Raw genomic sequence first — 18,041 nt, forward strand, 5'->3', positions numbered from 1 at the left:
TCTGCTAACTATCACAGAACAAAAGAAAAAGCACTAGATTAGAAAAGCCAAAAATCAAAGTACACTGGGATCCAAAAATAAGTATTTAAGAGACACTCGTTGATAGCAATCTGTACAGAAAAGTAACATTCTGCTCTTCACTTAAGACATTTTGAGAATTCAAGAAGGATTGAAACATGTTTTTTGCTACCTCAAAAAATCAGATGCATAAGGTTTACAATACTAATAATATCATCACAACTGATATATTAAGAAATTATGATCCATTAAACAATAATATATTAATTTCACAGTACCTGGAAATTATCTCAGCTTACTAATGATTTTTTTTAATTATATGTAAAGTGCTTTTAAAAATTTCTCTATCTTGGAACGCTTAGAGAAGTAACCCCTAAATTTAAGGGTCACAAAGCATCAGACATGCAAAAGGCAGAAAGACAAAATTAACATATGTCTTTAATGCAAAGGCCTCAGAAGTCCAGAGGCAAATTCTGTCCTCTCGTTTGCTTTTTTTGTGCTTGAAATGAAAATCAAAAAACTTTAAAGCATAATTTGGCATAACTTTTAAAATTTCTTTATTTTAAAATTTATCTTAAAATTTTCTTTATCTTTCAGAACAATAAAAAAGCCTAACAATTGAATGCACATAGCATTCATCAGTTATCCACAGCTTTCTTGGATAATGTTATAGTTCCAAAGGGGCATCCAGACATGAGATGACAAGTAAAAGCAGAAAGACTGCAAAGTTTCTAGAGCAAAAATATTTTTAGAAAGACCTATAGGCAACTTTCTCTGGCTATTTGGTTTTCCTGAAAACTAGCTTGCATGGTCATGTGACACAAGCAAAGCTGCTAATTTTTACTATTCAGTGTTTCAACAGTAAAGTTATGACAGCACTGCCTGTCGGTTCAGCTAGATTTCTGATCAGTTTCAGATACCAAACTAATTAATTTCTGTGCAACAAACTGATTTTCACTCATAAAACTTAGGACAGACAAGGCATGCGTATTCTACAGATCAGAAATTACATCTTTGAAGAATGGTGTTAAGACAGATCAAGTGTCATTTCAGTCACCATTTCCATATCTTTTCCCATAAAAAACTGGGAAAAAAATAGCCCAATTTCTCTGTGGAGTAAAACAGGGGAAAAACATAATTTTAGGACATTGCAATCCCTTACAGGAAATTTACTCTGAACAGGGAAGAAAATTTAAAGATTAAGCCAAGGAAAAATTTTTTTCTGGACATCCAGTGAGGACAGTGAAACTCTGCAAACTACTTTAACCTATCTCAAATAGATGAGACTCACAGACTGTAGTGGAGGCACCTTCAAATAAATGTTACCAGTCACTGTTGTCAGACAGTCCCTATTAATTGATCCTTAGGATCACAAAAGGTACTCAGAGAACAGCTGATGCTGTAGAAGGATGGTTAGTATGGTTAAAAGCACTAATTTACAGTACAAGTTCCTAACTATTATTTATTTTCTTAAGGTCAGTTCTGGAGGAATGCATTTGGATAACCTTAAGACTAAGCAGTGTTTTGAGCACTTGGAAACTTCAGAGAATTAACTTCCTCCAGTGCATCTGTCTAATCCTGTTAAGCTGATCACTAAAAAATAAGACTGAGATTAAAGATTTTTCACCCCTTTCAACGAAAGAGTCTTGATTCTACAGCAAAATAAAGATGTTTGACAGATGCAACTAAAACTAAAAGAAGCAAAATGAAATGCAAAGTTTTTGTTGTAGAAATTAAAAAACCCATTCTCTAATCACATGACTGACAAGATAAAGATGGACGAAGCCCATGAACCTTCCTGGTGAACCAGATGAGCAGAAATAAATGGTTGTATTTTGGTTTTTTTCTTAGAAAAATATCAAAACATCATTTTGACACACAGAAGAAATGCTACTGTGTAGTCAGAGTTCAGACGTGTTCTTTTCGTGCAGTGCAACTAACACAACGCTGGATTTGGCCGCTATGTTTTCCAATCTGTTCACTCAGCAAGAAAAGATTGCCTAAATTATTTAGCCAATGCAAAAGAAGATTCAAAGTCTTTTATAAAAAGCACTTTTATGGGACAGGCAGTATTTCAAAAACATCTGCACTTATATTACAGGATTTTGCCATTATAGCCAGAACAGCATTTATAAGGGGAACTTGAGATGAAGACTAAATTCTCGATCTAACTGTAACCACTGTAATGTGTTTTGCCCTCTATTAAGGCTTTTTGATTTTAAAAAAGCACATAATTTTTGCTCTAAAAACTTATATGAATATTAAGAATATATGTTAGTAGTAAAAAACATGCAAGTCACTAGAAAGTTTTAGAATTAGCTATTCTCAGCAAGCCACACAGCAGTCTCAGCATGTCACTGAGCAGCAAAATAGATGAAAGTAATGCTAATGTTACAAAGCCTGGGATTCTAATAAAAACCATAACTTTCATATCCCCCACAAACATATCAACAGTTATTCTTCAGTGACTATTCTAATCCCTCAAGACATCCCAGTCCATCTTTTGTTTTATACATCTTTAGACTTTGTTCCTATAAGCAACAATTGTCTTCGCTGTGTACCTTGCACAGCACAGAGTTCACTGTCAGTACTTGAATACAGAAAAAGATAAGAACATGTTGGCCATTTTTTATCAAAAGTTGCAGGATACAAACCTCCAGGAAGATATGATTCACTTGCTGTGTCATCCCCATCATCTCCATCTTCATCATCACGACTCAACAAATTATTTACAGCAAGGTTTACATCAAGATTTGTTCGCTGGAGTTCTCGAATAATAATACTTCTGGACTTCCCTTGTAAAACAACTTGTGCCTGTAAGAGCAGAGTCAATTGGTTACTGGTCATTCTCAGATCACCAACCACTATTCATAAGAAAATGCTTAATTTTAAAAAAAGTCTAATAAGAATCAGAAGTCAATAACAGTACATACAGACACAGGCTCCTATCAATTTTTCACAGTATCATGCACTTGATATCCAGCCTTCTCTCAGTTCCAGTTAGGCCACTGAACTCCAACTTTGGCACTAAATTTCCTAACAGAATCTTAGAATCTACTTCTTGGAATGTTTAATGCTGCAGTGAAATACTAACTAAAATCTGGTTTTGAGAGTTTCTGTATGTTTCTATAAAAGTGTTTAAACTTAGTATGTCAATCAACAGAGTTTGCAACCAATTGCTGTGCCAAAACTACACCTCAATCCCTTTTACACTGGTTTCTCTTTGCACTGGCCTTTAAACAAAACCACTTTAATGACTCCATTTTCCTCATCATTCTATTTCTAAAAGCTTATCATCAGCAGTTTCTGCAACACTGAAGTTTTTATTAATAAAGTACAAATGCAGATAAAACCTCCCAAACATCAGATGCAATGAATTTACACAAAAAAGAGAGAAACTCTGATTTATTCCACTGAGCCTAGGACTCAGAGCATTTTGTTTTTCCAGTCTAGCCTCTACCAAATGTCAGAGATGATGAGAGTTTTGAAAGATCAGAAATAAAAGAAATAAAAGAAATAAAAGTACTGAGTATTTTCACAACAGAGTAAAAATAAGGCACCAAGTAAAATGGTCTGCTGGCAAGCAAACAAAAAAAAAGGGACAGTCTAATAGCACACAAAGGTAAATGTCTTTGTCATAAACTTCTATGCCAGAAGTTTACAGATTTTTGAGATCTCCTAGAGTCTACAGACCATCTGCTAAGATCTTTCCCATTGCTCTGCTTTCAAGTTACCTCAAAAATGTTTTAGGCACCTTCTATTTTAAAGGTAAACAAAGCACGCTATTTAAAAAATAAAATTAAAAAAGAAGGCAAAATACCACAGCAAGGGAAGTAAAGCAGATTATCTTTCACCTAGCAACTAACTTCTGTACTTTAAATGTCAACCAGCAACTAGTTCTAAGCTAATAGTTAAAATGCATTAGCTAGTCATATATTTTGAATATATTCTTTTCTTCAAATATAGAGGAAAATGTTTTAACAGACTTAACCACCTCTTCAGACTTTAGTGCATTAAAAAGCAAAAGCAGGGCAATATATACCAAACATTCCTGAAAGTCACATTTATAAAAAATTAAGCAGAGGTGACCATGAAGAAAAACTGTCCCTATTTTAAAGATAATAAATTCTGTGTCTTTCATTTACATCTGAAATGGACCATTCCTTCCATCAAACATGAAAAAAAGAGCCAATCTGCCCTTCTTCGTCACATTCCTTCAAGAAAGTTAACATTTGATATTATTCTCAAATACCTGATTCTCTCACTAAATCTCCCCTCTGTGACCAAACATGGCCTTCCTCATCTACATCAAACATATACCTTTGTCTTGGGTGATGTTTGGAAATGAAAATTCTGGAACCCAAAAGTCTATCACTTCCACTACGTACTTAGGAATAAAACAAGTCAGCTAAGGAAATTCAATTTCTTCAATTGCATGCCATTACTCCTTGGAGAATAGGCACTACTACAACACATTCTGGTACACGTGCTCTGAGAAGCTCTCCAAGTTTTTGGCAGCAAGCAGTTTCTAGCTCACATACCTGTGAAATGAGTTCCTCTGGAATGACTGATGCTGGAATCACTGGCTGTGGCTGACTCCCCAGCAGTCCAGACCCTCTGTCACGTCCTGTGCGTATAACTCTGGTCTGCCTTCGAGAGTCTCGAGCTCCAGCAGATGATCTACCAGAAGATCCTCCTCCACTTCCACCAACCCCTGAACTCCAGCGACTTCTACAAGATTTAGAGTATTTGTTTTTTTAATACAGCAGCATACTTTGGGGACTACTTCAAACCTCTTCAGCTTTATTATTAATAACTTATAAACAGCCTCTGAAAAATACTGCAGCTTGACTTCACAGACAAACACTACAAAAGTAACTCTCAAAACTAGAAAGAACAAGAACACCAGGAAACTGATAAAGTTCTCAAATATGCAGAAGAAATAACAAAACAAGACTCCAACTGGAACTTGCATTCTTCCCTACTCATATACCTGGGTGGATGTATACATACATAAACACATAAAAGGATCAATTCCCAGATTTTCTAAAAGCAGCAGCATAGCATAACATTTAACACTTATCTGTCCATTTCCTGCTATAAAAGCACAAATGCACCAACTTCACTGTCAGTGGCTCTGACAGAACATCACTATGCTTAGGTGGATCTTCTAAAGATTCTGATACTTGATTTACATTAAGAAATTGGTTAAGATTACACTAGAAAAATCAAGTCATCTTCTCTACAGCAAAAGAAATCTTACACTAGATAGTTCTCTGATCCTCAGGCATAGTTTTCAAGAGATACTCGACTTTTTACATATTCCTATTGCAGAAATCAACACCTGCACACATTGCAAAAACGTGCCTTAACTGACTGGTTTCTTCACTTCCACAAATCAGCATCAAAATAAGGCAACAAAAAGACAGTGTATTCCTACTGCAGAAATCAACACCTGCACACACTGCAAAAACGTGCCTTAACTGACTGGTTATTCTTCCAGTGGAACTGACACTTCCACAAATCAGCATCAAAATAAGGCAACAAAAAGACAGTGATTTGTAGAAACAGACATCTCACCATCATTACAACTATCCACTAATAATTATCACCACAGAACTGTGTCAAATGAATCTGCTCTGAATTTAAGTCAAGATAATCTGCTGCCATGGAAGACAAGAGACTCTACTTTGTTCTTCAAGGTTAACTAAGCTTTATCTTGTAATACACCTTAAAGGTTATTGGATATGGTATTACTGCTACTAAATAATCTGTATCAGCAGAACCTTCCTGCTATCAACCACGTGAAGTCTCAAGCTCCTTTCAAGGAAAACATTTAAAATCAGACATGAAAATAAAGATGTTCTCTGAAACAGTATCTAACAAATTTACATAAAAAGTCTATCATATGTAGCTATTAAAAGCTAATTAAGTAAGAATACTTGTCTTGCATTGTATGTCTTCAGTTGATTACTAGCACCCTTTTTTAATTGGGTTTTCTTTTTCCTCCTGACAAGACCCTGCAATCACAGAGTAACTCGGGTGTCTGCTTAAAGACAAGGCTCTGTCAGACACATCTACATTTTCAGAATTCTAGCTAGCAACCAAAGACAATGACAAAACAAGACGAAAAGCAGTTCAATTATGTCTTTAGGAAAAGTCTTGTCTCATGAGTTAGAAAGAGAATTCTAAAAAATAAAAAGATACTACTGAAAACAGAAAAAAAAAAAAGAAAAAATACCAAAGAATGTGACATTTTAAATAAAATGAGCCACTTAAACTCTTCTAAAGGTGGGAAGGTGGCTGAGAGGAAAAAGAACAGGGCTGAGGGGAAGTCAAATTCTACCTACAGAGCAACTTTCAATTCAACAATCTGCAGGGAGATGTGGGGTTAAAGAAAAACTTCTGTATTAGATGTTAATTCTTACTACAGATCCATTTTCTACTTTAAGTTATAAATTATCAGTGGCATCATTTAGACATCTAACAGTTAAAACCATTTCTATTTGTGTAATAATTCAAATATTCCTTTTGTGTCCTACCCTGGTCCTGTTAAGGCAAATAAGGACACAGCCATTGCTGATAAAGCCATCTAAACATAAAATAAATATTAATATAGAATAGAAATCTTTTGTCTTATTTCTGTTCACCTACTAGTTTACCACATCTCTGCACTATGCAGCAGCATGCTGGCAATTTTCCAAATTCAGTTACCTACTCTAATGGCTCCACATTTTGAATGGGTTTAGATTCAATTTATTAAGGTAATTACTCCCTCCATTTAACAGACTAGTTACAGTGCCTACTGCTGTTCTGCCAGTTCAGTGACGCTCAACTACCTAGTTCTGAGACATCCAAGAGAAGACATTAGGAACACTTCAGGGTTAGTCTCTAAGATTCAAACAATTTTAACACATTATTATGCTTAGCTAAGAATAAGGAGGGAAAAAAAGTGTTACATGTCCCACATTAAGTTCTTAAACATGACAATACTAGCTTGTCTTTGACATTTAACACATGGAGTTTTAGGTTCAGATGTGTAATGACTTCAGAAAAAAACTGGGAAGGTTATGGGGATGGTTATTCTTCATGCACCTAAGGCCCAAATGAAATTAGTTTATTTGGTAATAAAAAAACAAGTAATTTTCTGGAAATTCATGGAAAATATGTAATTCCCTTCTCTTAACAAATCATTCACATGCAGAAACCACAGTTCTCATTACTGCAGTCAGTAACATTAGGAAGCAGCATAGTTAGACATGTCTTACAAAAACACGTAACAAGGAGCTCACTGTCATTACAGAATGTAAATTACCTTTCTATAAAAAGGGACACCATCAATTTTAAAGCTAATGACGAGAAATCTGGATCTATACCGTACAATTTGCATACAGTACAATTTTAAAGGTCCTGAGAAACAACCTTTTCCAAATGTTCCTTTTTTATTACTACGTATAGGACCCTGGCTATCAAAACACCACTTATGACTTGGGGCAAGAAAGTGGAAGGCACAAAACAATGGAGCACATAATGAAGGTTCTTCCTGCATAAATGCACTCATTTCACTGTATGTTCCTAGCCTATCATGGTTTAAATTGATAGTGTCCCTCTAAAAGACTGTTTTTCAAAAATCAAGGACCTAAAAAAAATTCAAAAGAAGACAACACAGCCTAAACCAAGTTACTCTTCACACATATATGAAGAACTCTCTGTATCCTATGTGCTGAAGGGTCACTTAAATGTCTGTTATTTTAACCAAGTCAATCAAGTTGGTTTTTTGTTATACCCTACACCTACACAACTGCTGTGATTATACGTTCCCTCAGACATACTGCATACAATTTATATATGTGTATACACATATACTCAAATATGGAACAAACAGATTGCAGCCTCAATCCTATCAAAACTTACCCAAGGGTGTTGCCTGCCAGTCTGCCCAGAGTTTCAGAACCAGACAGAAACCATGGGGAGTCACTAGTCCTGCCTGGCCTGGATGTCCTTCCTGCCCCTGAGCCACTGCTCAACTTTGAACTGAAAGTAAAAGATGGTAAATCAGTCACAAAACAATCCCAAATGGGTTAAGAACAAAACCTGGAATCCCAGGTTGAAATTCTCAGGGACTTAGTCTGGTAACATACCAGCTTAAGCAACACCCTTGGGGAATATTCCAAACTAATCTAACTGTATATCAAGAAGTACACTGGAAAAAGAAAGTGGGAAGCATGCCTAACAGGCCTTATGTACAACAGCAATCCATAATAGCACAGATGCAAATACACATTAAACTAATTAATGATTGGAGTTAGCCACTGTGCTAAGTTTTCCATTAGAGTATATGTACAAATTGTAATCAGCAGGTGTTCTATCTATAAACCTGAGCCTGAGTATGCTACTTCAATATTAAGTGGTTTAAATTCAGATGTGAACCATTAATTAGTCCTATTAAGGGGGACTTACCTGGATCAAGGACCACAGATCTAGAAAGTGAGCCCTGCCAGATGGGACCACTTTCAGAGTGGATTCTACTACATTAAGCTTAACAGTTTAACACATCTTCTTTCTTATGGATTATTTTTGGAGTAGTTTGTTACTTCAAGTTAAAGAGAGCCTGTCTCACTTCTTTCAGAATCACATATACTATTTCTTCCTACACCAGTTTGTCAAGCTAGGCTGTTTGGCTGCATCACCATAACCATTGTGTCGCTACTTAAAGTATCCATTTCAAAATCTAGTTTGAAAACAAACAAATAAAAACAAAACCAGAAAAGCAGCCGAGCTGCTTATCAAGTTCAAAAAATATCTTAGAAGAAAAGCATTCCTTACCCATCACTATTCTCAGGTTTACCCAATTCCAATCTGTCTGGCTGAACTGAAAAACCAATCCTGCAGACTCTACCATCCTGTATTTAGAACAAGAAAAGCAAGTGTTCAAAACTGAAATGTAAGTCAAGTTTACCAAAAAAATTAAAACACAAGTCTTCAGTCACTGAAGAGTATTAATCAATTTAATGTTAGAATAACTAATTTTAACTGTATGGTTTCAAGTCTGTTATCTGAGATTTCAGGAACTTACCTCCAGAAGAAATGCAGCGTGATTTGGTCCCACCACACACTGTTTAATAGTGGCCTGTTCCAATACATTCAAAGGTGGGTGGCTGAAAATAAAAAGTGAGAATTTATAGTATTTTAGAACTTTTGATGTCTGAAAAAAAATTTTTTTAAAAAAAAAGTCAAGCTGTACATGCAAGGAAAAATGTGCAGTGGTGGTTACCAATAAGAAAAACTTCCAAAAATTACTAAACATGCATTAATTGAAGCATACAGCACATAAAATCCAGGGAAAATATGTTAAAAGGTGATAGTTTTCACTTAATCTGATCAGCAATAAACAACAGGGTTTATACCTCATATTAAGATGTCATTCTGTAATGAAGATTTTAATAATATAGTTTATTGTAACTGAGAAGCCCTTATTTTCTTCCTGTGTTATCTTAACTGCGTTATCTGAAGCATGTCTGGACTTCAGTATCAGTAGCACTGAGGATTTCTAAGGATCCATCATCTACTGTACAATCTTTTGCTTCTTGTTGCTGTTAGAAAAATTCTACTTTCCTAAATTATTTACAGCAGCATATGATATGCCTTACCTGTTTAAATTATACTTGTTCAGCTTCTCTGAAACTTCCCTTAATCTGAAACAGAAAGAAACAAAGCTGTTACTTGATTACATAGACCACAGTCCATAACATCCAAGCACACAGCATATTTATGATGTTATGGGAATAACTTACCACCACATTTATTGAAGTTTAATACAAATACTACTTGGTGCTGGGAGTCTGTTTTACTTTGGAGTTTAACCCTTGCCACAGAACCAACATTTGCTTGCATTTCTGTGTGTTTTGCAAGTCACTATCAAAAAACACTACTCGTGCCTTGTTAGAGCCATTTACAATTTAATGCACGAAATAAACATATAAAGCAATGACCATGAGCTGCAGATATACTTGTATTTCCTTGTATAGGCTTGAATACAGTATCCCAGAGGAGAAAGGATTATTATCTTCAAGGAAATCCAAGTATGTGGCATGTGATCACCAAAAATATGACAGTAAATTCCTCAAAACAGAAAACACAAGGAAATAGATGAACAAAAGCCAACAGCAAAAGGGACAAAAACAATTTCTGACTAACAGAAGGAACAATCCAGAGAAACATCACTTTTTATAGGGTCACGTAGAACATTATCTTTACTAAAGGTAAACAATGCTTCCAAAAGCTCAAAATAACAGAGCAAAAGAAAGGGCCAATCCATATGCCACTCCTGCTTACAGGATACTGCCTCCAAAAGTGAAAAGCAACAGAGTGATTTCTAAGGTAACTTCCAACCCACTGAGGAAAGATCCTTTATGGGCAGCAAAGACACTGGGGTACTATCAGGTAAGCATGTCAATTAAAGCTTGGGTTCCTTTCTTCCCAAAAGAGACAAGCAATCTGAAAAAGCCCCCAAAGAGCTTCCAATTACAGTCAGAGTACTTGCATTTTATCAAGATATAAAACCAAGACTAATTCTATAAAAATTGTGTGAGGTCTTCTTAATTAAGATTAAAAAATCTCAGCTTTGGTACCATACTCATCCTAGCATAAATCAGCAACACGTTTGTAAACCTAACAAAGAGACAGGCACACCAGCACTGTTTTCCTCTGCTTGAATCCCTGTCTTTAAATCCTTCATTTTTGCTTCATTTCAGTTTCTACACACAGACTATGGACATCAGACTTCAGCTACTTGCAAACCCTGAGCACAAGAAAGAAAATAGACTAGAGGTTCAAACAGTGAAATCTTAACATTATCTACTCTAAAGTACTTGTCCTAAGGGAAAAAAATAATGAAAAAAATCTCTAAATCTGTTTGAGAAACAAGGTATTTTACAGTGATAGAAGTAACTTCCAAGACCAAGAAGAAAGGAAAAGTGAAAAGAAGACAGAAGGATGGAATTGAATGTGTTTAGAATTGCCTTTTGCTATCCCAGCCAAGCTGCCAATTTGTAAGTAGGCGATTTCACACTCCCAATTTCCAGCCACAACTACTTCACACGGGCCAAGAGTACATACGCAGATAAGGTTTCTGTGAAGACAACCCACAAAAGCAAGAGCAAACACAAACTTCCCATGCAATCTGTGCAAAAGGTACCCCACAAGAGTGAACTGCTGTGGGAGACTATGGAATGAACCCCAAACTGAACAGCGTACACTCCACAACTCATCATACGGCTTTATACAGCAAGCAGGGATTGCTGCATAATATCTGACAAGTTAAACATCCCTGAAGTTCCATGTCTTGAGTTTATCACCTAACAATTTCCCACAGGAATTCTGAACAGTTTCCCATTAATATTTCTCTCCTGGCAAGCGTGAGTAATAATTACAGAATAGGAAAACCTATCTTTAAATTCATTGCACTGCCTTTAAGAAAAGCTGATGGCAAAAAGGTAGCACTTTATTGGAGATGGTTACTAGACTAGTCTATGAGCAACATTTAAAGCTTCCTTATCTGAGCCTTGGTCGCAAGACCAGACCACTACCAAAGAAATCAACATTAAAATCTGAAAAAAAATCATCATACTCCTTTTATACCTGTAAAAAATGAAGTAATAGGAAAGAAATATGCTCAGAAAGCTAAAACTTGAATAGGCAATGAATCCACGAGTAACATCAATCTCAAAAGAGTAGGTCTATCTGCAACAAGCACAGGCCAAAAGAGATCTAATACTGCTGAAAAGAAGCTGCTGTCAATCTTTAACAGGAGGGAACAGAGAAAGCTGTAAGCAGCAATGCTGAAAGTACCAAACTCCTCTACAGAAAGAAAAATAAAAGTAAAAACTATCTCACATCTCAATCATCTCATATGCAACTGCTGTAACAGCAAAATTAACAAGTACTGCTCATAAGCTCCTATACGAGGTCTTGAATTTGATGCAGAACAGCACTGGAGCTGTTCCCTGCTGGGCTGCTGGTTCCAGCCTCATTTCTCCCCTTTCCTGCACCAGCATTCACATGAACACCAATCATGGAACCAAACCAGCAGGAGAACAGGAACAAAGCAGAAAGATGTGTTTGTATACTCTGTATGGAGAGTCTCTCTGTGAAAATAAAAACTTGAAATAATTTCCTGCAGCAATCTAAGCCTTTCTACGTGCACAGTTGCAGGGTATTGTACCACTGACCCTCTGAAGGAAAAGCTTATTTAAGATCAGGTTAATTTTAATTATACAGTGCAGTCATTTCAACTGACGGTGCTCTGGAGGAAGAGGTAAAGGTAGAGATTATTTAGTCAATACTCACATCAAGGTCAACATTTTCACAAATACTTTTCTGTGGTAAATTAAATCTCCAATATAAATGCCTTGACAGACTACACTTCAAAAAGGTCTCATTAAAGGCAATTAAACTACTTCAAAGGACAAAATTAGAAGCAACAAGTATTTTCATCACAAACATTTTTGAAGAAATACACTAGCTTGGCAACACTCTTAGACAAAAAGTTTAGTGATGATAGCTCCTATCAAGACACACATCCTTTAGATATTATCCAAAAACAGTTGTGAGGAAAATAAATTCAGTCTGTCCAAGCCAAGGGGGGATTTCTTTAATTTCAAGTTTTGAAGCTCCAATTTCTAGCCTCTAGAAACTGATCAGAATAGAAGGGATCTATGCTCACACTAAGAAACTAAAAATGCTCTAGGTCAGGACTATCACAGCTCAGATTTCTGACATGACACTTTTACTCATCACAAGACATTACTTTTCTCAAAGCAGATTTCTATTTCCAGACAAGTTTATCTCAGGAGCCATCCTTCCACCATACCTTGCTTTATAAAAGCAAATTAGGCTCAAAAATGCGAAAGAGTTACAGAGAAACTCAATTTCAAAATACTGAAGGTAAGAGTTGCAGAGGAAGAAAAGGTACTTTTTAAAAAAAACAACCAAATAAACAAAACATAAACCAGCCAAACAAAAAAACACAGGCACACACACACAAAAAAAAAAAAAAACCACAACACCAAAACCAGCTTGGTGTAATGAACAACTTCAAACAGGGAAATAAGAAATAAAGCTACTTCAGGCCTGCTGTAATTTTCTAAGTGATCAAGTCTCTTCAAAACAACTTAATATGTCAATGAAGTCTGTATGCCAACAAACATGAGACTTCCACACCAGAGCAGACAGAAGTATTCAAGTACCACCACAATGCTTTTCCAAGGGAAGGCTAACAGTAATAATAATTAAAAAAAAATGAGCAGATAGCCAAGGGGACACACACATATGACCCAATCCATTTAAGCACTGAAGAACAGTGTTACACACCTATCAACACTAAAAGAGAAACACAACCTTCATCCCTGGCCCTTCCTGGAGAGCTCTGAGCACAGCGAGCCAGACCCGAGGAGCAGCTCTGGGGCCAGGCTGCAGGTTTGGCCCAGCAGAGCTGCACAGCCTCAGATCAAAGACCTCTCTCACCTGCCTGTCTTGGGTCACATGGAAATGAGCTCCTGTGCCAGTCTGTCAGTGCCACAAAAACAGTCTCAAAAATGCAGAAAATGGACACCAATGAAAAGCTTAAGCAAATGCATTTGTTCCCTAATCCCAGGATAACTCTGACACTAGATACTGTCACTGATGCAAAGTCACACCCAGCTATCTTCCGTGCCACAATACAGCACACAAAAGGATCCTGACCCTGACTGCCATCTCAAACATTAGAGAGCAGCTTCCAAGGAGGCAGCCTGCCACAGCTACACCTTTCTACTACTGGAATAAATGAAGATTTAGAGTGTGCTTTAAGTCATTCTGGGTAGAAAGGGGGAAGAATCCATAAAGTCAAACATTAAAGTACCACAAAAAAGCAGGCAATAAGATTATCTGTAGAAAATAAAGTAATGCCCATAAGAAAAAAAGAAATCCCAAGCACAAGTACAAAATGACAGGCTCCAAGGTAACCCATACTGCTCATGAGGGTAGTAGGATAATGTGTTTAGACTATAATACACAGACCACTGAAATGACCTAGATGACAAAGAAACCCAGCTAGTACTCAGGGGAACCATGAGTATTTACAGTGTCCTCTCCACATTTCAAGAATTATAAATTAGGACTATTTGGTTATTATATACTAAACCAACACCTACTGCTCAGGAAATCCCCAAGCTGCAAATTCTTAGAAGCTGAAAAAGCATCACTGTATGTTTGCCCTATTCTAACACTGTTCTCCTGCTAATCTAGCACTGATCTCTGTCAGCAGGAGGAAAATAAGATGGACTTCTTGTCTAACTTGAACAGCTGTTCTAGTATTTCATAGTATCAGCCAACACAGGTTTACAAAACATGGCTCCCAAACTTTATTTCCTATTTTGCAGGATTGACAGTTTGGTTGATAAAGGTAGTTCTGATCACTTCATAATTCTCTCTGGAACAATGGTAACACACTGTGCTGAACTGTAATCTGCAGTAGAATGTTAATATGGCAAAGACCAAACAAATTTATGTCCTGAAAACAGCTTTCTGTCACTGAAAAGTCTTCAGGTAATACAGTGATTGTAGAATGAAAATTCTCTAACACTGATGTAGACAATGACCTAAATTGGGTAGAAGATAGTCCACAAAAATCTTAAAGCATGACAAGAAAAATTAGCAAAAACAGAACATGTATTTTAGTTCCAGTTTTAAGAAAAGAAGTCAGATTTCATATCACTCTAGAGAAGAACAAGGGGAGAGCAGTGTATATTGCCTAGCAAGGCTTACAGTGCTGTGTTCCACAAAATCCTCACACAGAAGATGTTGATGTTCAGGCTGGATGAGCAGACAGTGAGGTGAACCAAAAACTGTCTGAACATCTAGGTCCAGAGGGTGGTGATTAGTGTCACAAGGTCTGGCTGGAGGCCAGTGACAAGCTGTGTGCCCCACAGGTCAATACTGGGTCCAGTCCTGCTCAACATCTTCATTAACAATCCAGATGATGGGGCAGTGGGTACCCTCAGCAAGTTTGCTGCTAACACCCAGCTGCAAGGACTGGTGGATATGCAGGACATTGCTGCCATCCAGAGCACAGCAACCTCCTGACAACCAAGGGGAGGCAAGGCACAAATCCCTGCACCTCGGCAGGAACAAGCACATGCACAAGAAAACCACATGCCACAGACTGTCCAGCTGGAGAACACCATGGCAGAAAAGGACCTGGAAGTCCTGGTGGCCACCAGGTTGAACAGGAGCCAACATGCCTTGCAGCAAAGAAGGAAAACAGCATTCTGGCTGCAATAGAGAAACCACTGCCAGCATGCTGAGGCAGACAATGCTTCTCTTTATTCAGCACTCATGAGGCCACATCTGGATTTCTGGGCTCCCCACTACAAGAGTCATGAGCATACTGGACAGTCTAGCAAAGGGACACAAAAATGATTAAGGGACTAGAGCATCTCACAAGAGGAAAGGCTGAGAGAGTTGGGACTTCAGCACAAGGAAGAGAAAGCTCTGGAGGGGATCTTATCAAGATATATGAACACCTAAAGCAAGGGTAGTAAAGGCAACAGAGCCAGGCTCTTTCCAGTGGCACCCAGTGACAGGACCAGAGGCAGCAGACACACACCAAAACACAGGAGGTTCCTGTCTGGACATCAGGAAACCCTTTCTTTGCTGTGAGGGTGATCAATTACTCACACAGGGTGCTCAGGGAAGTTGCAGAGTCTCAACCCTTGAGAGTCATTGAAAAGCCATCTGAACACAGTCCTGGGCAACCAGCTGTAGGTGGCCTTGCCCAGGAATGGGACCAGATGATATCCAGAGGTCCTTCAACCTCAGCCATTCTGCAATTGATATTGAGGACTTAATGCTTTCAGGATGTGATCTCCATATATTTGACTTGAAGGCACAGCAGCAAAAGAAGGGCATTTGCCATTGAAAAGCTAGGAGCTCATGTTTTGCTGTACAGAATCCCTCTATGGTCAGTGAAATAGGAAAAAAGTTACACCAATGAGTCAGGAAAGTGTCAGAGAGTTACACATTCAGTAAAAAAAATCATGGGTACTTAAATATCCAGCTGGAAGTACTCTGCTTCTTTAGCAGGAACAGCAAGACCAGGGCAGACACTTATAGAATTTGTAATATAAATAGAAATGCCTCTAACTAGCAATGAATTCTTAAGCTGGGCAACTGGTTCCTCCAGCTCAGAATCTACTTACACCCTTTCTTCAGATTTAAGTGACACTGAAAACATCCCCCTCTGAATAAAAATAAAAAAAAAATAAAAAAAAAACCCAAACCCAGAACCATAACCCCACACCACAGTGCAGAGGATGGTCATAGCGAGGGGAATACAAAGTCAATCATGCTTTTTAAATAAGCAAACACCCATAAGCTATGAAACAGCATGTCTCCTTTTCTGAAAAGAGAAAAAAAAAAAGTTGTAGCTAACAATCTGAATACAAACAGGAAGAACAGAGGAGTTAACATCATGCCTACAAGTTATTTAGCACATTATCTCGAGGATTTGGTAGTGAAGTAGATCTATAGCTACAAGTTGCCTAAACACCTAGTGTTGTTTCTGGGGGTAAAAAAAAAAATACACTACAGGAGAACGAGTCAGACTGAACCTGACATCCTTCTATGGCAGTAGATTCCCAAAAGTAGAGTTTGCAAATCCAGAGAGAAATCTACTCTCTGATGCAGAATGCACCAAATCATCATTTTGTGGTCCCACATTCTGTTCAACTGCACAAAGTCCTTGCAGCTGTTTCGTTTCACATTTAGCAGAAAGCCATGTCTTTAGCCAGAACACCACAGCTAAACAACTGGATCAACCAACTCAGCTGGGTGAGCTCTGAATCTTAAAACAATTAAGGTTGTAAGCTATTCCACTATCCATCATTTTAGGAAGTATATCCTCTTGTGATAATAAAACACGAATAATGGGAATTTAGAACCACATGGTTCTAAATTCAAGGATACTTGAAAAATGCACACATGATAATAGCAAGAGCAGTGTTACTACACTGAACAAAAAAAATTGCTAGCTATCAAAACAGAGCTAGGAAGCTGTACACTTGTTTAACTAGAATGAGTGAAAATTAAGACACCATTAAGGCAAAGAAAAGAAAAAATCTTATTTTTACAGTCAGAACATTGCTGTAGTGATTCCATTAAAAATGCTATCAAAATAAAAATCCAGTTACTGAAAATCATAGAACCTTTTTGCATCCTATTGTGGTAAGATTGTTGATGTTCCTGCAGGAGTTCAGTACGAGCCACCAGGGAGGCTGTGAATTCACCAGCATAGCAGCTTAAAGCCTGCAGAGTCAGGTTCTGGTCCCAGCTGAGGCTGCTGCAGGAACCCAAATCACCTCTTCACCATCTTCCTTTGCTCTAAGCTATTGGAAGCTGTGATCACTTTGTGCATAATTGGAAAATGGCCTTTGATTACAGCATTCAAATGCTATAAAAATATTTTTTAAAGTAAGAACTGTCACATTCTTAAATACTTGGTGTCTTGACTAGAGAAAAGCAACTGTATGTTTTGTACAAGTGGTTTTATTAAAAACAAAGCAAACAAGAACTGAATTCTAATTGCTTTGCTATAAAGTCCAACAACCTTATTCTCATTCTGAATTAGTTTTAGCAACAGGGAAAGATCACTTAGCATGTCCAATTCCTTTACTTGCCAATTCCTCCAATTCCAAGCCCTGAAGTATTCAACAAAACTCTGACATCACATTAGCTGCATGTCACTTTTGCAAACTTGCTAAAAACCGCCTTTTAAATACCAGACCCCCTCCTCACACTGCTCTGTCTTCCACTAAAAACACATCTTCATAACCTTTCTCTCAGACACTGAATCTTTGATTTAGATAGGAATGGACTGAGGCCTGGAACAGAGTAGAGAGCAAGCACCACGCCAGAAAAACAAGCAGCCAAATCGCTTTGTCTGATGCACAGTGCAGGCAAAATAAGAAACTCCAGCTTCTGAGGTG

General features: G+C 37.4%; 1 protein-coding gene across 1 annotated transcript in view; it reads right to left on the minus strand.

The window, feature by feature from the left end:
* The window catches only part of UBR5 (ubiquitin protein ligase E3 component n-recognin 5), a 77,328-nt gene extending 61,476 nt beyond the window's left edge, over positions 1 to 15,852 (minus strand). The window contains exons 1-7 of the mRNA XM_039706354.1: positions 15,736 to 15,852; positions 9,669 to 9,713; positions 9,095 to 9,176; positions 8,845 to 8,921; positions 7,933 to 8,052; positions 4,560 to 4,749; positions 2,673 to 2,832 (exon numbers count right to left, since the gene is read on the minus strand). The gene's annotated coding sequence lies outside the window, so the exon portion shown is untranslated. The remainder of the gene's footprint in view (positions 1 to 2,672; positions 2,833 to 4,559; positions 4,750 to 7,932; positions 8,053 to 8,844; positions 8,922 to 9,094; positions 9,177 to 9,668; positions 9,714 to 15,735) is intronic.
* Positions 15,853 to 18,041: the final 2,189 nt, after the last annotated feature.

The sequence above is a fragment of the Passer montanus genome, unplaced genomic scaffold (genome assembly GCF_014805655.1).
Source record: "Passer montanus isolate IOZ18808 unplaced genomic scaffold, ASM1480565v1 scaffold19, whole genome shotgun sequence".
NCBI classification, from domain to species: domain Eukaryota; kingdom Metazoa; phylum Chordata; class Aves; order Passeriformes; family Passeridae; genus Passer; species Passer montanus.